This window comes from Opisthocomus hoazin, chromosome 7 (genome assembly GCF_030867145.1).
Source record: "Opisthocomus hoazin isolate bOpiHoa1 chromosome 7, bOpiHoa1.hap1, whole genome shotgun sequence".
Lineage (NCBI taxonomy): Eukaryota > Metazoa > Chordata > Aves > Opisthocomiformes > Opisthocomidae > Opisthocomus > Opisthocomus hoazin.
In genome coordinates, this window is record NC_134420.1 from 6,544,992 (window position 1) to 6,563,851 (window position 18,860).

The following is an 18,860-nucleotide window of genomic DNA, read 5'->3' on the forward strand; positions in this document are numbered from 1 at the left end:
GGAGCTCAGAGTACTCTGCAAACACTTATGCTTTTTATTATATTTATTATACCGGTGATTTAGGTCAGGTAGCTGATGCATAAAATTTACATATACTTAAATGAAGGTCAAGAAATGCTGTAAGTAATTCAGACAGGTTAGGAAGGGATCGAAAGCTATTGTCAATCAAACTTAGACAAGGAAGCATTCTCTGCTGCAACGCCTGTGTTTTATACTGTCTATAGAGTAGATTCCAGATTTATAACTGAGATGCTTGAGTCCCGTTACAGAGCAGAGGGGAATGAAACTAGAGAAAAATTTTTAAAAATGGTGTTATGAGGCTCCTGCCATTTCCCACATGCTTTCCTACAGGGTCTGGGATCTGTACCTGTAGGATCTCTACCTTTTTGAAATTGGATTTGCAGCCTGGAGTCCTTAAAGGAGGATAGGTGTCCATGAAGTTTCTTCTAAAGAACTGAGCCAAGGAAGCTCTTCCCTCTTATTAATCTTGCCATGTTTAAAAAAAAACACATGACTACCTCTCACCCTGTCCCCGCCTACCCCCTCCACAGTAGTCATGGGAGTTCGGAGTGGAAGATGGAGCTTTGCGGTCAGGGAGGTTTACTGTAGGACTGCAGATCTCTACAGCCTGTTTCTGTTACAGGACACCTTATGCTGCTTTCTGCGGTGTGGCCAGTACTCACATTTGTCAGAAGCCTCCTCAGAAAGCCCATCTTGGAGGTAGATGGCATTATGTTCCCCCTCTGTCAGGCAGAGGACAGATCAGGATCTCACAAGGTCAGGGAAAATTCGGCAAGCTTGTCACTGCCTAGTACATCTCGGAGGCAGCAATCCTGAGTTTCAAAACACAAAGGCCACTGTCACTGGGTCACAGATAACTTAATTTTCTTCATTTGTGGAGTTCTCTGAAGGTACCTGACATATCAATTCCCACAGTGGCAGAATGCCTGTATCCTGCGTTTTTGTGAATTCCTTCTTTCTGTGAAGTTTAATCATGAGCTTAGTATTAACTGTTTCAGCTCTTCTGTTATGGAGCTATCTCAAGTGTTTGCAGAGCCTGTGTGGCACCTGCAGAGCTGAATTTCAGTCAAGTGAGCTTGCAGTCATTCACTTGGGCAGCTTGGCTTCGGATAGCGAAATGCTTGTGTTGGGTTTGCCCAGCAAGGTTTTGGTAGTGGGGGAGCTACAGGGGTGGCCTCTGTGCGAAGCTGCCAGAAGCTTCCCCTATGTCCAATGGAGCCAGTGCCAGCCGGCTACAAGACAGACGCACCACTGACCAAGGCCAAGCCCATCAGTGATGGTGGTAGCACCTCTGGGATAACATAGTTAAGAAGGAAAAAAACCCCTGCATAATGGCATTTACAGCCAGAGAAAGGAGTGAGACTATGTGAGAGCACCAACCCTGCAGAGACCCCACTGTCAGTGCATAAGGAGAGGCAGGAGGTGCTCCAGGTGCCAGAGCAGAGGTTCCCCTGCAGCCTGTGGAGCAGACCATGGTGAGACAGGCTGTGCCCCTGCAGCCCATGGAGGCCCACAGGGGAGCAGAGACCCACCTGCAGCCCCGGGAGGACCCCACGCCGGAGCAATGGGATCACCGGAGGAGGCTGTGACCCTGTGGGGAGCCCGCTCTGGAGCAGGTTTGCTGGCAGGACTTGTGACCCCTTGGGGACCCACGCTGGAGCAGCCTGTTCCTGAAGGACTGCACCCCGTGGGAAGGACCCACGCTGGAGAAGTTCATGGAGAACTGTCTCCCATGGGAGGGATCCCACACTGGGGGCACGGAGGGTGAGGAGCCTTTACTGCTCCTTCCTCCTCAGGGGAGAGACAACATGCGATGAACTGACCACAGCCCCCATTGCCCATCCCCCTGTGCTGCTGGAGGGAAGGAGGAGGAGAAAATCAGGATGAAGACTGAGCCCTGGAAGAAGCAAGGGGTGGGGGAAGGTGTTTTAAGATTTGGTTTTGTATCTCATTACCCTACTTTGATTGGATTCATAAGAAATTAAATTAATTTTCCCAAGTTGAGTCTGTTTTGCCTGTGACAGCAATCAGTGAGTGATCTCTCCCTGTCCTTATTTCAACGATGAACCTTTTGTTATATTTTCTCTCCCCTGTCCAGCTGAGCAGGGGAATGAGAGAGTGGCTTTGGTGGGCACCTGGCCTCCAGCCAGGGTCAACCAACCACAATGCTCAGTCACTTACTGGCTCTGACCCTCAGCTGCTATGGCTTGGATGTTTCTTTGCATCAGCACCCTAACGCTCGCAGTTACACCTATAAAATTAACTTCCTGGGTGGCTAGAAGAAGTGGTGAATTCAATGATTCCGAAAGACATCTATATCCCTGCTGTGACAGTCTATTTATTATCCTAAGGGGACAATGAAATGCTAATAAAGCATATCATTTGCTTGAAAAGGTAGGAAAGAAACCAGTGTAGTGAGGATCAGTAACTTTTCATTATTACAAATGAAAAATGGCAATAGTAATGAAAATGCAAGTGATTTAATGGATATTGTGATTTATCTGGCTTTGGATCTGGAAATTGGATCTGAAGTGCAGAAGTAGACCTGTGTCAATCAATGCAAAGATCATCAAAACCAGGAAGAACTCACAGGAGGTTTTCTTAATAATATTGTGAAAGCTGTGCTAGTATTTGTCCAGGTGTAGTTACTGACAGCTTCCCATCCCCCTTATCAATGAGGAGAGTATAATTGGCTTTGTAAATTATGTATTAGAGGATGCATCTGCATTCTGCCACATTTTGCCAAGTAAGAAAGCGGTTGCTGATGGAGTTTTTAGAGAAGGTATTGTTAATAAAGCGTAGTTGAACTAGGAAAGCTAAGCTGCCGAGACACCACAAGCTCAGATATAATTTTTACATGTGTCTCAGACAAAGTAGGCTCACTAATCACATTCAGCCTGTGTTTTGTAAGGTAAAGCTAAGATGAAAACAGGGTGATGAGCATACCTGGGGGTGTGAGAGAAGAACCTGTTTGAACCTTGTTCTGCTAATGACTTACATGGAGCAGCACAGCGTTAAAATAGAACTTAAACCAGGAAAATTGTAAGGGTTTTTCAGTTTTGCATTGCTTCTAACAGGAACATCAAGGTAGGTTTTTTGTGATGGAGCACACTGAATGCTTATATAGGAGACAACAATTAAGTCTCTGGTATCCTCTTGTTAATGTATTCTCATTTTGATCCATTGGATATATGTGCTTGCAACCCTTGCCCTTCAAATATTCTTATGTGAAACTGAAAATAAATGTCTGTGTCTTTTCCTGTGAGGTGCGTGATAAGGCAGAGCCACGGAGAGCTCAAAAAAATTTGTCAGTAGTAACTTCTGCTAAAGATTGTCTGAAAACACGCTATAAAGAATAGGTATTTATAAGCACTTGCTAAACTGGAAGGGAATGGTGCTCATGGTCCTGAATATACAAAACATTAAGGCGTTAGATGTTGGTTAAACGCTGGAGTAAAGCTGAGACATCTGATAACTGCAAAACTGTTTACTGCTAGACACATTCCAATGCAATGAACATTACTCTTGAAAAGATAAAACAATACAATGAGCTGTAACAGAAAGAAGAAAAAATATTGCTTTTTTTTTACTCCTCTCATGAGGGCTAGTAAGTGCTGTATTTTTGTGTTCTTAGGCTATCCAGTGACTTAATTTAGGGGAATAAAAAAGATTAATGTTGTTGGGTCTCTATGCTTCGCACAAAACCATCCAGTGACTGAATCTATTTAGATGAACTACAGTGTCCAGCTCAGCACAGAGACCTGTATCATGTCTCCCAGGAAAATTAAATCCAGACAAATAAACACCCTCTGGGGCTTCTGCTTAGATCACTTCCATCACTTCAAAGGAGGAAGAAAGGAGTTTTGAGAGGAGAGATACGAAGGACTCAGCAGCGGCAGTGTTTATAAGGTAAGGCATCATTGCTCTTAGAGAAGTGTTTCACAGAATGCCTGCTGACTGCTCTGTAACTGTTTTAGACTCTGGCTGGTTGACAGTCGCCCTGTCCTCAGCGAATGCACGAGTCCATCTACAGCAGTTCAGACATGATCTCATGATTGGCTTCCAGCATTAAATGTACAACTTTCAGTTTTTTCAGTTAAATATTAATACCACTTCTTGGAATAGTTCCTACATTTTCTTCTGCCCGTGTTAGTGTTTCCTGCTTCCTTCTCATAGAGAAAGAAAATGTCAGGTGACGAGTTACTGAGACCTTTTTGGTATTGGGAATTTGTGATTTTCTGCCTTAGATATACCTTTAATACGTGGGTTAAGCACTCTTCATCTTCCATTCAGTGAGTAATACAGATAGGAAGAAAGTCCAGAAATAAGCAAACAACATCTATTTATTACAGCAATATTTTAATATTGCATTTGTGTATCTCAGTGTAAAAGGCTTCCATAGTCCATATTTCCAGAGCCTTGCATCTGTCACAATTCAGTTGCAGCATCTCTGAAATGGTCTTATGCAATTTGATATTGCTCACTTATGACTTTAATTAGGTGGGATTCTTACAGTTTATTATAAGACAACTGTATGCAAAGACCTTAAAATAGTTTATGTTAGACTTTTGCCTTCGTCTCTGTACCCCATTGGTGCATTTTGACCCATTCTGATTGTGAGCAAGATAAAAACTCTATAAAAATATCACAGTGATTGCTGAAGCAAGTTTCATGCTGTGAATTATGCTCATTATTCATAATTATCTCTATGATTAGTCACCTGAATGACATATTCGTTTTCTCCAGTTTGGATGATTAGAACTGTAAGAAAATATGGAGTGATAGGTATTAACCAGTGGAATTTCAATTCTCCCAAAGAAAGGAAAATATGAAATTATGAGAGCAGAATCCATTTATCAAAGAAAGGTTTACGGACTATGCATTACTATTTCTCCTTTTGAATAGAGCCTCATGCAAAAAAAAGAAAACACACTACTTGAAAAAAAAATGGAGGTAATTAGAATTCAAACTTCATTTTCTGTATGCTTCTGTATGAACAGAACATAATTTATCTAAGCACTAATATAAAGCAAAGGGAGGGAAAGGACATAACAATGTGATACATCTGATTTTCTAATTAATCTAAATGTTGAGAAATATATTTCTGCACTATAGACCTGACTTCTGTTAATAGCACAGAATGATGAAGTTTCAGTCATCGAAGAATCATTCTCTCTTATTTAAACTGCAGCAGATCTTTTTGGAAAAAAAATCAAATAAGAAATTCAACATAAGGAAATCTGGGGAAACTAGGAGATAGAAGTACTGATATGATCTTTTTCATCACAGAAGCATTTTCTATTTGGGAGTTCTTTCACAGACTCTCCTGCTACTTCTCCTTACCCAGTTCTTTGTCTAAAATTATTATTTCTGGTTCCACAGCAGTGAATAGATAAAACTGGAGCAGAAGTATGAATGGAGAATTCTCAGCAGCCATTATAGCAGTTATTAATTCTGAAGTTGTACCTAATATTTTGGGGCATTTTCTTTAACCCAAATGTTCTGATCCTTATTTATGTGCCAGTAATTCCTACTGGTCCAAGTGTGCTATGTCATCTGACTGTGAGAAGGACCTGAAATCTGTAGATGGCTTGTACCATCTCCTTGGTGTTCTCTGCGGTTTGTCCTTGGCTCTCTGTAGCCAGCTGTGACAACCTCATCGCTTGCAAACAGTTGTGGCAGGTTCAGACTTTAGGAGATGGGAAGAGTGAGGGTAGCAGTTATTTGGCCGGTTTCACAAGGCTTTTTAAACTAACCACTGCGTATGCAGATGCAGAGACAATTGTAGTGAAACAGCAACTGGAATGAAAGCTGAGAAGCACTCACAGAAGTTGTTGATCATGTGAGCAGAAACAGAGTCGGTAGGTTTGCCTCTTCCAGTTCCAAGAGCTACTACAGCCTTGTCATTGTATGGTGTAGATCTCCACCTTGTATAGCTTTGTATTCACGGTTTCATTAGCATTTCCAAACATGTAGAGTGATGCTGTTGTGTTATGTCAGTTCATTGCAGTCTCCATTTTTGGACTATTTGCCTAGTTTTTGTCTTTATTCTTTGCCTTCACAATGAATACTGCCCAACATTATTACTTTTGTCACGTCTTTGTTAGATCACAGTGACTGTCGCTTCTTTTTAATTTGAAGAGCTGTTTTAGACAGTGGAAGAAAATGGCTATTATGTTTCACACAGAACCAATTTGATATTTGGTTGTGAAAAGATATTTTAGCAAAATAGCATCATGATGAAGAAAGGAGATGAGGGAGAATGGAAAGCTCAATGAAAGATAAAATCTAGCCACAAAATCAACGTTATGAGAAGAATTTGTAATGGCAGTTATACATGGTGTGCAATGTGCTCTGTAAAAATGAGCAAATAATTTGCAATGAATAATTCAGTTTACTAATTTAGCTGTTTATCGCTCTGCAGAACGTTTACAAGCAGGCTGCAGTGTCCTTCCGTCTTAACTGCATGCGAATAAGGTTTCATAGGAAAAAAGAACACGAAGTTCAGCATTCATTGAGTAGACAGTGAAAAGTATGTTTCTGTGAGCTTCTTCAGTGAGGGCAACACATAATGTTATTGAGCTTGTTTGAATTTAGCCTTTGGTAAGGAGAGGCTGAGGTAAATATCACAAAAGAATACCTGAAATCAGAGTGTTTATTGAGAAGAAACAAAACCCAGAAATATTGCAGAGAATTTCCAGGTTCTAATTTGCGTGTTAAAATAAAAAGGGAAAATAGATTGTGGGAGCTGGAACAAAAAACTCTGCTAATTAGCAGCAGTAAAAATAACCATGCCTTTCTTTCAGAAGTAATTGTCTGCAAAACTTAGTTTGTATACAAAGGGGTAATTAACACAGAAGATGCATAATTATACTACATACAAAGGAATAATTAAACCTGAAGTCTTAAAGACCTCATGAACATCTTCTACAAGAAATGACTACAGCTTTGGTTCCAGTAGGAACAGTAAATTTCATCATGAATCTTTTCAAACTCTTTGGTACGTTTCCTCTTTAAAATACAAAACAAAAAAAACAACAAAAAAAAATGAAGAGGGAGATTTTCTGTAGGAAAGGAATGAGGCACCTTGGCAAGGCTACATGAGATAAAGAGAGGTGGCACTGCCTGCAGCTGGGTCTTTCCTACCTGACGGTGTAAATTGTTCACTTTAGTAGCAAAGTCTTTTTAAAACAAACTGCCAGTGTCTACAGAGCCTACTGTGAGCTGTACTGCTCTCAACAGGAATCATAAATTATGCTGCTGCCAAAACCCCTGATCTTTGTGGAACTGAGACCTGTCTTTACCAGACAAAATCTGATGGGTCCTGGGGAGAGGGAGTCTCCCACCCTGTGCAGGGCTCTGTCCTGCCTGTTCTGTGACCAAACTGCCCAAAGATCTACTGGGGGGTCAGCTCTACGCAGCCTGAGGAACAGCCAAGCACTTCAGCGGGTGCTTTACTTTAGGTTTGTGTCTGAAAATGTGCTGAACTTTGTGCCTGTTTCTACGGACTAGAGCCTGGGTGGTCAGCACTTTGCATGATGGAGCCCTACAGGCAAACTTTGCAGTTGACTTGTTGCAGTGAAGGGAAACAATCCCAGGCAATTCCCTATGAACAGACAGGCAGCTCTGTGGTGTGCTTTACAACGTGCTTTATGTTTTACAACAATCTATGGCATCATTTGCTGATTCTAACAAGCAGAGAAAGCTTAATCCCTTCGTGAGTGACAGAAGACGACTGTGATTAAACCCAAAACACTTCCCAGCTAAAGTTTTGACCATTCAGATAAACCATTCCTGGAGAATATTGACAAATATTAAAACTATTGACAGATCAAATGCCAAAAGCTTAAAAAACAGTGGGACTACTGATAAAATAGGTGCTAGTGTGTGGCTTTATTCAGTCAGAAAACTGAGCTTCGATCTGTAAGGTATTTAGGTATCCAGTTTCAGTTGGATTAATGAGAATTAGAAGCATGAAGTTGACTTAGACATCTTGCAGTACTGAGGTGTTTGTGAACTTCTGATTTAACAATCTTTGGATATCCCTAGGTAATTTAGTTCAATAGATTTATTGGTTTTGCCTGAATATCTCTGTGTCCCAGAAACACTATTCTTTCTTGAAATCATTCTTCACCTAACCTCTGATAGAAAAATAAATGAAGTTGTCCCTTCTGATACTCTGTTTAAATCTTTACTATGAGAATGAGTTATTACACAATTTAAAAGCCTAGTTTACTGTGTAAGTTATGGGGTTGAATGGTGTGTGTTTGTAAAGTATTCTGCTTATTGCTTGGTAAACAAACTACGGGAAAGTAATAGGGAAGTAATAGCTCAAACAGAGGGGCAAATGGACCAAATGGAAAATGCCTCAGATTGGCTACATGATTGTATATGATTACCACAATCTTTTGAAAATAGTTAGGTTGTTGTAGGTAAATAGGCCATATGTTAAGTGGAGCTGTAGGCAAAGTACAGTGTCATCTTTTACTAATACCTCTCGTATACCTATCTTTAAACTTTTGTGACACAGACCATCTAAAGCAGTAAATCCACATTAAAACCTTTCTTATGGCTCAAACTGACACACTAATAGGGTTCCTCTGTCATTTCTGTAACTCTGTAATCATAAGCTCTTCACAGACTGAATTCAAGATAAACCAAAGGTCTGCATGTTCTGCTCGATGAAGCTCTATCCTGAATAAGTGTGCTGTGTTGGACTGGGACCTCAAACAGGCATAACAACGCTAAAACTAAGAAGTTACTACACTGCAAGGTTTTGACTCTTTCTCTGTTCACAGTTCCTACTAGTATCAGTGTTGCTGGATCCAGCCCTAACATCTCTATAAATTAGATGAAAAAGTACTAAAACACTTTCATATCATATTTTCTCTCGGTACTTTTGCAGGAAGTGAACTATTTATTTTTAACTATCTAATCAATGCTTCACACTTCAGTTTGCAATTATTTAAAAGTAATGATGCCACCCTATATGCCTTGCTGCTTCAGTAAGATCCTAACCCAAATATAAGACCCTTCAAATTGCAGCTAGAACCTAGAAACCTTTAAAAGGCTTTGGTTGTAACAATATGGCTGTTACAAACCAGTGATTGTTCCTACGAAGTCTTAATTTGGATGCAGTGTTTGTGCAAGAAGATTTAGTAGAAGGTCAACTTAATTTCACAAGGTGTTATCCAAAACCTTAAAGTTTGCTCTTCAGCTCCATAGCTTGTATATCATTTTAATAGAGTTCAGCTCATACAATAAATAAAAGACAAATGGGCTCCTGGGGCATAAATGCATTTGGAAGACTGACAAACAGAAGTGAAAAAACATGGTAGAATTTGTCCCAGAGGCAGGAGAAGTGTCTAACTTGTTCTTTATAAAAAACAAAGTGGAAATATCAGCAACTGAGGGAGCTGGGAGGGATCTTTTTTTATTTTAATGTACATCTGGACATAAAACCAACTCTGACCAGAGTTTGGAAATTTCAGTTCAGATATCCTAAATATTTAGTGCAGAGTAAGTATTGACTCCAAGCACTTGGATCTTATGATTAACAGTGAGATCTGCCCACTTTCAAAAAAGATGGAGAAAATCTCCATTCTAGGAGTCTGAGTACCAAGTTTTTTGGTTTTTAGTTGAAAACTTGATTTGTGAAATCTTGATTCAGGGAACGACTAAATATATCTAAGTTTAAGCACTGGAGTAGTTCTAATAACTTCCTCTGAACTATTGCATGAGTTAAGTGACATAAATGATAAATTTATGATTTCTTAAATTCCTTTACATGTTACTCATTTCCCATTGAAACACTGTATAATGAAATCTTGACTTCCTCTTAGTCTGAACCAAAACACTCACTGATCTCGGTGGTGCAGAATGACTACCTGATATCCTGCCATACTAACAGCATGTTGGACAGATTGGTTTTGTTTTCTTCTTAAATGTTTCATGTTCCAAGCTGGGTGCTGACAGCACGTGAGTAGTACATTCCTCTTACTGCCTTTTTCATATTGTCTTCTGGTTTCCAGTGCTTTCTATCAGTTCCAGGCTATCATCCTGAAACTCTCCTCTATTTCTGTTTCTTTCTTTGTTAGGTTAGGGATCTTAAGGAGTTCCTCAGCTTTGCTTGAATCTATATATCCTTTTACGTTCTATCACTCTAACAAGTTTGTGCCAAAGCCTCTAAAGTCAAAGATAATCTGTTTACTTCAGTGGACTTTAGATGAAGTTTGGACTATACTTCCTGCTTCTCCCATAAAAATGGATTCTACAGTTTCTGGAATAAAGGATGTCTCTGCTGCTTCTGGCCTTCCGCCATCGTAAGCAGTGTAGGTGACACTTGGGTGACTGAAACCTTATTCAGGGCAGAGTTTATGTCTGCAGGGACTTGAATTTAAATGAATGAGCCAGAGATTTGGAGTCAAAGACTGCTAGCATCTGTCCAAACTTTACAATGGATGAGGCTCTAGACCTGGCAGGACAGCAGGTGATGCTGTGATATTACCAGCCTGCTCTGTGGCCCTTCTGTCTCTGCTTTAAACTGCTACTGGGATTGCCAGTGATCTTTTAAAATGGCGAGTGATGAAATGGTTGCAAAAACTCTACAGAACCAACAAAGGATTTTTTTGAGAATTGGCTTGCTATGCTATTAGAGACCGCAGTTCCAATTGGTGCGAAATGGGTGTTTTCCAGAATTTTTGCTTCCTACCTGTGCCCATCATTGAGCTCAGGATGCAGAGAGCCACGTCAGGAGTGTAACTTGGTGCCTAGCCAAAGCAGAGCCATATCGTAAGCTTTTGTTCTTCAAACTCAAATTTGTTTCCCTTAAATCCTCACCCTGCTCTGACTGTGCAATCTGTAAAACCAGCTGACAAGGCCTTCCTCAAAGCCTCAGGCATGGAGCTTTAAACTCTTCGTTATCTACATGTTTCAGCTTATTTCTAGTTGTCTTCTAAGTGCTCTAGCTCAGTTGGAGATGCTTTTTCTCTCCCATTTAAGCAAGAATGCAACCACTGGTAGACCCAGGCAGAAAAACAGGTGGATTAATCACAACCTTCTTGCAGTAGTTGTGAATATTCCTGCAGTCCTATGAATCTGTCACCATTTCATACATATTTCATTATTTTCTTCTACTGTGTTCATTGTAGTGCAGTGCTGGTAGTTCTTTTTAAATAGAAGATGTGAAGAAAAAGGGAAATTCCTAAACGCACCGTAATCCATGAGAACTCATATGTCTGGCAAATAGCTCCCTGAAGCCTTAGCAGATAGAAGGAGAGAGGGGAGGGAAAAAAACCACACCAGCCACAAAATGAGATAAATTAGTCATGGCTAAGGAAACATCCTGGTAGAAACTAACAAGAACCTTAATTGAAGCCATTTATCTACTCAATGGGTTTATTAACGCTCGGCTGTTATTTGTGTCAACATATCTACACATGCAAGCTCATGGCAAGTTCTGATGTTCCACTGGGGTTTTCACGGTAAATAGTCTAGTGCTTCAAATTGCATAGGTGCTCAGGGAAACTAAGACTAACTTATATTGTGATGTTTTTCCTTAACGCATGACAGTTCGTTTTCACCAGGATATAATAATCTGTCTTCGCTGCAGACATCTGTATTTTTCTGTTCTTTTGGCTCTTTTCCCAAACTCCACTTTGAAAGCGATACTGTCCCGAGAGAGAAGGCACAGTGTATGATCCAAAGTCCTGACTTTTGTGGGACTGCCAAAAAATCAACCACATGTGGAATGATTGTGTCCTTAATTTCTGAAGGATTATATTGTTTTAAAACAGATTAGGAAATGTTATTGAAAAGTGATTTGACCTTTCTCTTTTTGACATATCTCACTGGATGCTGTACTGATATTACAGCACGTTACTAAAATATCATATTACTTTTAACTGTTACTGATAACTACTCCAGAATTCCAAATATAAGACCAGGATACAGACTTTCAAAAATAACGAAGTATAGCTAAATTTCTTTTGCAGTTGTTTGGCTTGTCATTTTTTTCCATGATTCATAACTCGCCAATCAGTGAGATGAGAAAAATATCAAATATTCCTTAGAAGTTCTTAACATTAAAAAACACCATCATATTTTCACCTTGAAGGCAATCTGTGTTTCCAGCTGGGATGGGATACAGTGCTGACTGAACTGAAGTCACAATTATAATACATTAGTAAGCCAAAGAAAATTAATAAAGAAAACCATTTCGCTTTTGCAAAGTAAACATTACTAAATGCACTTTACCATGTACATCTGTGTGGAAACAATTAGAATTTCATAACAAAATCTCATGCCTCTATACCTTTCAGTTTTTACTTCACTACCCAATTACTTGAGAAAAGGCTAGAAAATAAATATTTGAACTTTTTTAGTAATAATGTGTTTTCTCTAAAGAAAATTTGGCCTAAAGTTCATTATTTCTTTGAACTGCCAGTCAAGCTGCTAGACCTTAAAATTAAATGAATACATTTATAAGTTAATGTAATTTTTTAGAAACAAAATTGAGATCATCTGTCATAACTGATGAAGAAGATTGTTTGAAACTTGTGAACTATTAGCCTAAAAAGAATAGTAGCTGAGCTTCAAGACTTCAGATATTTTGCATATCAGAAGGATTGGGAAGGTAATTAGCAGGACAAAGCACTACCAATACAGACAGATAATGGGCTATTCAGAGTAGCCCTGGCTCCAGAGCCCATCTTGGTCTGTCAGATGTGAGAGGCCAGCCACAGAAAGGCCATTCACACTGTTTTTTAAATGCTGCAAGTGATATAGAGCTTTTTGGGCTGAAAGAGGTTACTGTAATTCTGGGTGATAAATTAGGTTCTGATAGAGACTAATAAAACCAGCTCTACAGCTATTTAAAGTTGAGGAAATTGCTAAGAAGCCAGATGGGAATTATCCAAAGGTAGGCTTCAGTGTCTAATAAAACGTGATCCAGAGAACCTTGCAAAGTGTGCAAAACCTTCCTGCAGATGGACGGCATGTGAGTGCAACGGCCTATTGCGCCGGACCGTTAAAGCCTCCTAACGATCGCTTGGAGAGGTGCTCTGCATGAGCCTACTGAACGAGACATTTCAATTCTGCAGCTCAAGCGGAAGGCGTGATGAACTTTTCTGTCAAAAGCCTAATCCTGCGAATCTGTTACTATGGACATCTGATGTAAATCCACTCATGAGGATGAGAGACTTTTAGTGTTGAGGTCTGAGGGGAAGGTTCAGAGTGCGAAGTAGCATTTCTGTTTTATGAAGCTTGTTTCATTTAGTTGTCCAGTCTTACTAAATCATTGAACTGGGCACTAGACAGGTTTATCATTGGGCAAACCACATTGATAAGGTGAACAGGTTATAACTCTAATTTGCTGTACACTGACAGTGGAGTTTCAGAGAAAAACAAGAAAAACAAAATCTACAGTTCTGAGATTCTACAGGAAACGTCAATTATTTCATTCTAAAAGGCGATTACTGGGGGCGGTGGATTCTATGAACTCTTTAAGCTATGTCATGATTTTATTTTTTTCAGATACTAGCACAGCGTGTCTAAACTCACAAAAGAGAAATGTACTCAGTACTAAAGATGAAAAATACATTAGTTTCTAACTAATTCTTTCCCGTTGGCTATCCAGCCACTGAATTTCTGCCAGAGATTTGTGAAAACCTGTGCATAAGAATGTATATTTCAGTATAGAGCTCATCCAGCTCTGAATGAGGCTGGGGGGGGAGGATGCTGAACTCTTTTCTCTTTGTCCTCCCTCTAATGCAACCAACTTATCTACATAGACTCTTCTTAAATTATGTCTCAGATAACACAGAACTTAAATGCAGGCTATAAGATGTCTGAAACTTCTTTATGTTTCCAGCGTTATACCAAATAGCATGAGAGACACTTTCGACAAAGGTAGAAACACATAGAAACAAATGAGGCTCTTGTGAGACAGAGTCAATTTCCAAGTATTTTCATCTATGATAGGCAAGAAAATCCAGCAATTCAGTATTTATGTTTTAAAAATATATACTTTAATGATGGTGATCTCTTAGAATTATGAAGGAACATGGCTGCTTCATTTTTGTTCCAGAGTAGTATGAGTTAGATGCAGTTTGTTTGTTCTCCCTCTTTAAAGCTAACATATTCTCCTAACAGGATATATAATAACAGTGGCAAACACAGAGTGGAACTAGAAACTCGAAGTGTATTTCTTTTAAAGTCTCTGTGTATTAGCTCAATGATATTGCTGCTAAGTATTGACATGGAGCAACTAAAAAAGTCCTATTTCTTTTCTTGAGTTTTCTCCTAGTAGTCTGAATTTCAAGAGGAAGCCAGCTTCACCAAAAAATACAATCGAGAGTACCTGTACATGAACTGAAAACCTTTTAAACCTTGAACAAGATGTTTTTTTCCCCCCTTCCATTTTTATGCAGGAACTGTGTTTGAAAACTAGCTTATGTAGCATCACATTGTATTCTGCCACGTCTTAACGGGAAGGCTTTTTTGATAGCAATGCAGCAGGAGGTTGAACAGCTCCTGGAGTCTGTATTGCAGGTGTAGTTGTTAGTCGCAGCTATTTTGGTCCAAACCACATGTCCACTCATTTCTGTGGATGAGCTCTAAGAATTGACAAGATGCTTGCTTGGCACCGATACAGATTATGAACAGTTTACTGTTACTGGAGAAAAGCTGCTTGCACGAGTAATTGCTCTAACCAGAACTACTTGCATGACTTGAATGTGGATGACATTCACAGTTGAATTATTAGCTGCATGGATGCGAGATGACTATTTGCTCTTACTCCCTCTAGCAGTTTTTCTCTAGAGAGCTCGAAACTCCTTCAGGTCAGCGTGTTGCTCGTGCTCAGCTCAAAAGTCTGTAAATGGATCTCATCATGTGGTTTTCCACCTTTTTCAGAGGACCATTTGCTTTTCAGAAGGTCATCTTGTTTTGTTCAGCTGAGACCCTGACTGAAGGAAGCATTCCTATTTAAAATCGTGTTCAGGTGTTTTGTAAATAGATTTCATTTTGGGTTTTTCCCTAATGGGAATGTAAACATGCTGTGTCACTTTCCTGAAGAACAGATGATCTTTGTAGTTTCTGAGAGAATTGGGAATTGACCCTAGGAAGTTATTATGTTGCAGTAATAAAGAGACTGTGCCCACTTAGGAATATTCTCTGAGAGGCTGCTGCTCAACTACTAGTATTATACTGCTTCCCCTTTCCATCAAAATAAAAGACTCAGCCCGGCAGACGTTCATTAACATAAACCTTTGATCAGTGTAATTATCTCTAGGCAAAAAATTAGTTCTTTTTTTTTTTTCAAATTAAATAATGAGCAGAATATTATCCATTCAAAAAATGTATCCCCAACCTAATTTAAAAACTCTACCTAAGATGCTGCAGAACGCTGACAAAGTAATCCTCTTTCTTAAATCCTCTTTCTGTCATTGATTTGTCACAGGTTTGTTTTCATCAGTCTCATAGCCAAGGTGAAACTTCACTTCAAAGATCCTTTTTTCTTGTATTTCAAAATGACCTCTTCCTTTTTCTTTCTTTCTTTCTCCCCCTCCCTCCCCCCCCCCCCCCCCCCCTCCGAATTCCACTCTGCAGCAAATTCAGTGAAGTCATAAATGTTACATCAGGGACAAACTTGACCTCATATTCCTTGTATTACTCGATACATGTCAAGGTAATGATGATTAAATGAGCATACGCAAATAAACCACTTCTCATTGAAGTGTTCAAACCCTTCAAGTCAGCCTTGTTGCTTTAATAAATTGTTGTCTTATGCTATTTGAGAGGAAAGAAGCAGGAAGGGTGGACTATATTTCTGCAGGAGAAAAGGTTTCAGACAGTACATTTAGATCGCTAATAGGTGCTGAGAAAAGCTGCTCTCAGTTCTGGCTTTAGTCTCTGCTTAGAGACAAATCTCTACAAAAGAAAAACAAAAGAAGCTGGTTTGTGAGCCTCCTTCTCATAACAAAGGATGAAATGGATATAATAATTAAAAATCTTTGAACTTCCCCCCACTTCTTGTCAAAGGAAATTTGCTTGCACCACTTCTTGATTCAAGTCTCTGAATCCAACTGCCTGTATGCTGAAAGGATCTATTTATCAAAGTACTGACCACTGTTCTAAATCTGTGTTGCATACAACTTTTGCATACTTCAGTATTAAAATATTGAGTTTTTTCTTGAATACCTGACGTTGCACACCTACATTCATATCTTGTCTTTTGATGTGTTTATTATGATCAATTTCTAAAGCTACTGGATTTATTCCCCAAAACAAGTATGTAATTTTAATTTTGAACATATGTTTAGATTAGAATAATACATGATTCTTTGCTTCATTTTTTTAGTTCCACTGTCCTGGTGTGATCTAAGAGATCATTTAATTTAAAATATATAGAGAGACAGAGGCTTCACAACCTCCCTGTTCAACCTGTTCCATTGTTGAATTCTCCTCATTATGGTTTTCACTGCATCCAGCTGGAATTTCTCTTGCTGCAAATTGTGGTTATGGTTTCTAGTCCTTTCACTATGTACCTCCAAGAAGACTCTGTCTCCATCAGTCACTTGATAGCTGAGGACATCAGTCATATTTTACACACACACATACATACACACGCCCCCGCCAAGCCTCTTCTCTAGTTGGAACAAACTCGAGTCCCTCGGCCCCTGCTCATGCTTCATGTGCTGCAGCCCTTCACTGGACTCACAATAATGTGTCAAAACTTGTTTTTTTTTTCCCCCCACCACTTTGATTTTTATTATTTTTGTTTTTCATTGGTTTATTAGCAGTCAGTGCTAAATAGCAGTTTCTTATATTTCTTAGGAAAAGTCCATTAGAATATCTGATAGGGTTGAGTAACCATATTTCGTTGAATACTTTGAAAAATCTTTATTGTTTCAATGAAGTGTAATAGTTAAGTATAAGAATAATTTGAAAACTCAAGTATTTGTTGCACTGAAATACTTGGTTCTTTTCTAAATTACAACAGAGTAGCAAATTCTAAATTCTCAATATAAAAATAAAAATGAATGACTAATCTATGATGTCTACAAAGCTGCACTGGGCAAAGGCATGATTTTAGGGGAAAGAATAAGTTTTGAAAGTGTTTTTTGTGCTCCTCCATGACAAGACTGGCTTTCTAAATGTTGCTTCTTTCGTGAAGGCTTTCATTAAGAACAGAAAGTAAACAATCTTCCCCCTTTCTCCCCTTGTCACTGTCTCCTGTAGACAATATCTTTTTCACGTTGCGTTATGGAATTTCTGGGAGGAAAAGGCAACAAATATGATGGAGATGTGCTATGACACTGCAAACCTGGTAACCATCATCCTCCCCAGCCTCCCCCAAGTTTTCTAATATTATTGAAGTCAGTTAAGATCTTAAGGTTTCAGTGGTAATGAGATGTAGCCTAGTTTAGGTAGGTTTCTACCACAGATTTTAAAAAAGAAAGGCATTTTATTTTCAGGCCTAATAAACGCTCTGCTAGTAAACAGATTTATCTCTTTAAAGTCTAGCATCTGAGATGCATAAAAGAATGTTAAAGAATGAGTCATAAATGCCCAAAGAGTATTAGAGCCGAGGATTTCTGAAATGACCACTGTTTGTAAGTCCTTCAGAAGGTTTCCTTTTTTTAATGTATCCATTGACAACTTAGTTGAGCTTGTAACACTGAAAGCTTTGTTCTTTTCAGATTCAGTTTTCTCTGCACATAAATTAAACAGCAAGGAAATGTATGTCATGGCCATTTTTGCAACAAATCAGTGAAAGTTCCCTGTAGCAGTAGTCCAGCTGTGGATCTGATTGAATTAAAAACAAATCCATAAGCTGTTTATTCAGATAAACTCAAATCTTCAGTAACCAAAAGTGTGAAAGATTTGTGAAATCTCTGTAGCTGTGGAAGTTCAATGTCCTAAGTAATAACACTGACAGAAAAATGTTAACCATGCTTTTGCAAATTAAAATTACCTTTTAAATTTCCAACTGCTTTTAATTAAAAAGCTTGGGAACTAAGCAATAAAAATAAATTCTGAAAGGCACTTCTTTTCTATGTTGAAAAATAATAATAAAGGTCTGGAAAACCCATTCTGGGTTATTGAGTTCTGGCCTCTGCTGCCCTGTTGCCAGAGGTTGCTTTGGTACTGCAGAATCTCTTATTTCTCTAAAACACATATGAAATGAATGAACAAATGAAGCGTGAGTAAAGTAAATATTTACATTTATCTGATCTTCATTCATTGACTGTACATCACTTATAAAGAGATTTCTTCAAAAAGAAGACCCATATACTGTTATTGTTTAAATATTTAATATGCTATTATTTCTAGCATTTAGCTCAGTAAAGGAGTTTGTCCAAGAGACTCAGTCTTACGCAGACCTACGGAGACTGGTTGTACACCATGCTCTCTACATTTTATAAAGAAAATAGGTAGGAGGTGGGGAAAGATTTACCAGGCATTTAGTAACTGGGAGTGGATTGAAACTGCAGCCCTGAAATCTAGTTTTTATTATCCCATAGTTAAAAGCAGTTAGGCATGGAAACCAAGAGCCTAACGCAATCTGAATATGAGCAGTGAGCTGTCACACTTATTTCAGTTAGAGTTACTTCCACCTGTATCAGAGGTGTTGGTGTTTATTTGGCTTCGTATTGTTGACACTGACTTTGCTTGATCTCACTTCTCACACAGCAGAGAAAAACACAACTCTAAGGCAGAGTAAACATCATGTTTCTAAAAAATTGTGGTGTTTTTTGTTATGCTTGGGAAGAAAAGAAGAAATCCCAAGTCAGTTTTTCATATGAATTGACAAAAAAAACCAGAACTGCTGATTG